Raw genomic sequence first — 6,082 nt, 5'->3', positions numbered from 1 at the left:
AAAGGGTGTTTATTTAATGAAATGATTGCTGTGGGGTATAGACTAGCCTAAGAACTGTGAACATGAAGTCTTTTATGAAAACATTCTTGTGTTAATACAGTATGCTAATAAACAGAACTAAAATTCTTCTACTCAGCATAAATTATAATAGAGCCAATAATTTTTTTAAACCAGGTAGCAGTATTGTTAAATACAGAGTTGATACCGTCTTCATTTCATAGCTAAGAGGGATACCACCCACCCAGTGTAGATTTATAGTCTCCCAGATCTTCGGTATTTCTCCTATTCTATTTAGAGCCAATAAATTTCTGTTTCTTCTGTATTATGTATGTAATTATAAATATCACATATATAAATACATATACATTATATATATTATATATATAAGCAAAGTAAGCTGAAATTAGAAATTAAGGTTTATATTTCTAATAATGAAACTAATAATAAAAATGGATGAATGTTATCTAACTAAAGAAATAGCCCCCAAAATTATCTGTAAATGTGTGGCTGAGAAGATTTAGGAACTCTGTTTAAACTAAAATAAGTAGGGTGCAATCTTAGGGAGGCAATAAAGAGATGTAATGAAAGTGAGAAAAATTCAACTCTGTCTAAGGCCTGTGGGAAAGGAGATTTTCAGGGAGCCCTGAAAAGAGGCTATACCTGAAGAATGAAATAACCTATTGGCCATCAGCACTGTGCTGCTTGAGAAACGTTCTGAGGCATTTCCGTGGACAATTAGGGTTCCTCAACCTTGGCACTACTGACATTCAGGGCTCAGTAATTCCTTGTGGGGAGTCATACCGAGCACAGATAGGATGCTCAGCAGCATCCCTGCTCTCTACCTGCTAAATGCCAGGAGCACTCCCTGCCCTCCCCCAATCCAAACTGTGACACCCGAAATGTCTCGATGTTGCCAGCGGTCCACTGGGGTGGGAGGGGTAGGAAGTGCCCCATTTGAGAACCACTGGCCTGGATCAGATTTTTCAAAACTCTATTTTGATTCTGTTCTTACTTAGTGACATTTCAAAAAAGAATAGCCTCCGTTGTTATTTAATAAATCAGAACTTAGGTTACTAATTACATTAGTGTCTGGAGAATGTAACTGGGGTGATTCATTCTCTATGAGACTGGCCACATCTGAATGCGATGTTTGCCTCATAAAGCTGAGTTACTGAATGTGTACCCGAGGACTATATTTTGGACCATGGGACTTAACCAAGTACTGCAAATTTATACCCCTATCATAGTATCCCATCTCGATTTTGTCTCAATTCTAACTGCAGAGTGCAGTAGAATGAGTATAGACAAACCTTAGCAAAGATTCTCTAAGTTTCATGCTAACATGTCTACATTTCACATTGTTTTTTTTATTTACATTTTATTTCCTGATGTTTTTAACTTCCATAAATCCTAAGGCCCATATTTCTTTTCCATCACCCATCCATAGTATCTGTTGTTCTTTATTTGTCTCAAAAAGATTAAGAGTGACATACAGATGCCCAAAAGGTACATGAAAAGGTGCTCAACATCACTGATCACCAGGGAAATGCAATCAGCACCACAGTGAGATTCATCTCACACCATCAGAATCGCTAATATCCGTAAGACAAGAAGTAACAAGGGTTGGTGAGGACATGCAGAAAAGGGATCCCTTGTACACTGTTGGTGGAAATACAAATTGGTGCAGTCATCATGAGAAGCAGTATGGAGGTTCTGCTAAAATTAAAAACAGAACCAGCCTATCTATGATCTAGTAATTCCACTTCGGGGTATTTAACTGAAGGAAATCAAAACACTAACTCAAAAATACATGCACCCCCATATTCGTTACAGCATTATTCACAATAGGCAAGGCATGGAAACAACTAAGTGCTCATCCAGGTTAAATGGCTCAAGAAAATGTGACACACACACACACACACACACACACACACACACACACGGATATTAATCAGAAAGAAAGAAGGAAATTTTGCTATCTGTGTCAATATGGATGGACTTTGGGGCATTATACACAGATTGGTGGGTTCCAGCGTGGGTGATGGGGTGATGAGCAAATGCGTGAAGGTCATCCTTCATAACATAAGTAGTTCTGGGATGCTGTTCCAGATGGTGATGGAGGAAGATCCTGAATCACTTCCTTCCACAGACATACTGAATCTACAACTACACTTGGAACAAGACCTGCTTACCTCTGAAAAGACCGGAGAGAAGCAGCTGAGTAACTCCTTTCCATCAGCAGAGGAAGCACATGGAAACAGGCAGGAAAGGCTGAGGCACAATTTAGCCAACCACACCCCACCAGCAACAGACAACGCTTAATCAGGGGAGATCTCACAAACCTGGAGTTGTACCTGGAGGAGCAGAGTTTCTACCTCACATCAGACACCCCCAAATTTTAAGACCTGCAAAAACATCTGCCTTTGAAAACCAGCAGGTCTCAGACCAGGGAGACCCAAAGGGCTGTAGTAGGAACTGAGGAACGACCCTTAAGGGGCTCCCTGTTGATAACTCCATGCAGAACAACATTTGTAAAGCACCCAGACTTTCCTGGAGAGTCACTTTCTAATCTTAAAGCATTGGTGGGAGGGGCAGGGGCCTGTTGCGATACTCTCTGGGAACAGAGCTGCTGGTAGGTGCCATTGACCACTTTTTCTCTTTTTTTAAATCCAACTTTTTTTTGCCTTGGTGGGCACCATCTTCTAGCTGTCCTGCTACCATGGTCCATAGTGTCAGTATCTCCCACAGGGGAGCTTTTACACATCTCCAGCGTCCCAGTTTGCAGCTACAGCCCAGGGGACGTTCCTTGGTCGCCTGGCTCTGGAGGCCAGAGCGCCAGACCACACCCCCAGGATACCGTGCTGATAATAGACTGAAATGTGCCCCCAGTCTTTCTGAGAGAGGCCTGTGTGCTTGTCCTGGAGCTATGGCCTTTATTTCCATTCTCATCTCTTTCTAAAGATCTCAAAACCTCCAATTAGAACCACCTTCACCTTGCCAGTCTTTGGTTTTCTAACCTTCATGAAATAAAAATTATTTATTCCCATTTTCATGATTTTATGATGTCAATTAGATTCATTGCAATTTTGAATTAATTTTAATTATATTATTATACTATATTAGTAACAAAAGTATATTTGAAAAGAACACTGAGAAAATACAGAATAGTGCAAAAAGAAAAGTAAATCATCAATAATCTTAACTATTTGAGAATTTAATTTAATTTTTCTTATAGGTCATCCACTCCTTTAAAGTTTGAAAACATTTTGCCTGCAACACTTTTTTGTGCCTGACACTTTTTTGGAAGCAGCAGTGTTCCACTTTGTAACATGAATAGATTTTTAAATTCCTTTTTAAATGTTTGATACTTTGTTGTTTTCCATAAAGGTATCTGTTTTACCCATATTTTATGAATTTTGCAGCATTTTCTTTAAAAAAAAAAGTCTCCATGCCTGTGGTTATGGCACTTTCCCCATGATAGTGTTGAGTATTTGTGTTTTCTCTTGTTTGCTTAATTCTTATATTCAGATATGAATCTTTTTAGTTGACCTTTTCAAAGAACAATTCTTAGATTTACATATTAATTTTTTAACTGTAAATTTCTATTTCTATATGAACAATTGAGTTAGCTGTTTTGAACATTTTTACTACTTTTGAAATATACTGCCAAATTGCTTTCTAGAAAGCTCATAAGACTGAAATGTGGTGTTTATTTCTTCCTTTCACAAACTGAGTCATAATTTTCAATTATACCTCAATAAAATTGGGAAAAAATGAAAATAAAAACCAACCTAGGGTCATATTATATATAGTGTTGTAAAACTACTCCATCTTTTACATTTTAACAACTGTATAGTGTTTCATTCTATGGCTGTACCATATTTTATTTATCCAATGCCTTATTGTTCTGTTATCCAATGCTGCATAAAATATTACTTTAAAACTTAGTTGTGTGAAATACTATTTTTGTTATGCTCACTCTGTGAGTTAGGAATTCAGACAGAGCAAGTGGGGATGACTTGTCTCTGGTGTAAGACGTCTGGGGTGTCAGCTGAGGAGACCCAATGGCTGGAGCACTGTAAGTGCTAGGAAGGGAGTCACGGGTGGGTCTTGTCACTCACATGCTGGGTGGCAGCTGCTGGCCCTTGTCCAGAGCACCTCCCTTCCTCACAGCATGGCAGCATGAGGGTAGTCAGACTTCTCACATGGTGGCTGAGGGCTCTAAAGGTGCGTGTCCCCAGAGAACCAGGCAGAAGCTGCATAGGTTTTTCTGGCCTGGCCACTTCTGTAACAATCCATTGGTCATAGTAGTCACAAGCCTATTTAGATTTCAGGAGAGGAAGCATAGAGCCCATCTCTCAATGGGAGAGGTATCAAGAGAATCCGTGGACATGTTTTGAAACCTCTGCACCTATAATGAACACTTAGACTCTTTATGATTTTGTTCATTACAACAGTATAGCAATGAACACATGGATGCATATATCTGTGCACCCAGCAAAGATTCCCTCAAGGAATATTTCCAATAAGTACAATTGCTGCTCCACAGGGTATGCACATTTAGAATTTTGATAAATTTACTTAATATCCTTCCCATAATAAGGCTTTGCCAAACTTATACCCTTTCCTGCATCTGAAAGAAAGTATTTATTTATCCTCTAACACCAGCTGTGTTTGAAATATTTCCAGGAAAAAAAACATTTTTTTCTATCAAGGAATTTTCAATGGATAGTTTTCCATATTATATATTTTGCCACTCTCGTATTATTTGGATGTTTAGATTGTTCCTAATTTTTCATTACTATAAAGAGTTTGATGATTTATTATAAGGAAACCTTTGCCCACTTTCTTTATTATTTCCTAGGGACACAGTCCTACCAGTGGAATCACTAAGTCAAAGCTTATTATCCTTTTTAGGCTTCCTGATACATATTGCCAAAAAAACAGGACATTGCCATTTTACATCCCCATCAACACACCCTGTTCCCTTTTCATGTTCTTTCATTAGGCAATGTTCTTTAACAGTGGGACACTGCATTTTGTGATGTATAATCTGGAGCACATTTATTTCAGTATAAGTTCCCAGTGTGAACTCAGGAATCACATAGAGTAACTCTCTATAATTCTCTAGGAATGGCATGGTTTGATGAATGCAGTGTCTCTGATATGCACCAGGTATCAAAGAAAATGGAAAACTCAATACATGAATTGTACCACCTGTCCTTATCTTCCTGCCCCCTCTATAGTTGCATTTATTGAATGATGCTTTGGCATTATTTTCTTATATTAATAGTTGAAATGAAAATGTGACATTTGAAATAGCTCTTTATAATATTTATAAAGTTCAATGTCTTCTTAGAAGGTCTGTAAGTTTTCTCTCTCAGCACTAAGAGTCTGGATAAAAGTTTGTTTTTCCCAATAAATAGTATACTTCCATCCATCAGTGAGAATTATGTATTATACTTTCTTCTTTGTTCTGATTTTTAGGATGCTCAGAACTACATTTTATCCAATTACTTAAGCATTATTTACCTTAATCAAGATTTTTAAAAATACATATTTTCTTCTTTATTTCTTATTTCTCTCTCTCTTTTGGGGAATATTAGGCTCTTACTGCAATTAATCTACTTTTAGTCATTTTTAGAAGATGAAGAGGGAAGTGGAAATTACAAATCAGCTGATAAAATTATATCTTTAATTCATAATGTAGAGGATTTAGAGGTTGGGCTAAATGTATTAGTTTTTGTATATGACTTAGAAGCAGTTCAAAAATTAGAGTGTGAGTTATTTTGCTATTCACCTCTCTGTATCTGGAAAAGAATCTAGGAATTTGAGAGTAAATCAAATGCTTTATTTTAGATTTAATCTAATTTGTTTGCATAAACTATACTTAATAAAATATCTAATGGATTTTTTTATAACACAAAACTAGCTATAGGAGAGAATTTTGCACATTTTACATTTATAAAGATGATACATATAGCAACCCTAAGTTGACATATTGAAATAATCTATGTCTCTGATTCTACATTTTTTGAAACTTTATTGTGCTTGGGATCTTATCTTTCTATTACTATGTGTT

The sequence above is a fragment of the Manis pentadactyla genome, chromosome 17, assembly GCF_030020395.1.
Source record: "Manis pentadactyla isolate mManPen7 chromosome 17, mManPen7.hap1, whole genome shotgun sequence".
NCBI classification, from domain to species: Eukaryota; Metazoa; Chordata; class Mammalia; order Pholidota; family Manidae; genus Manis; species Manis pentadactyla.
The sequence above is the reverse complement of the archived record's forward strand: the minus strand, read 5'-3'. Positions refer to the sequence as shown.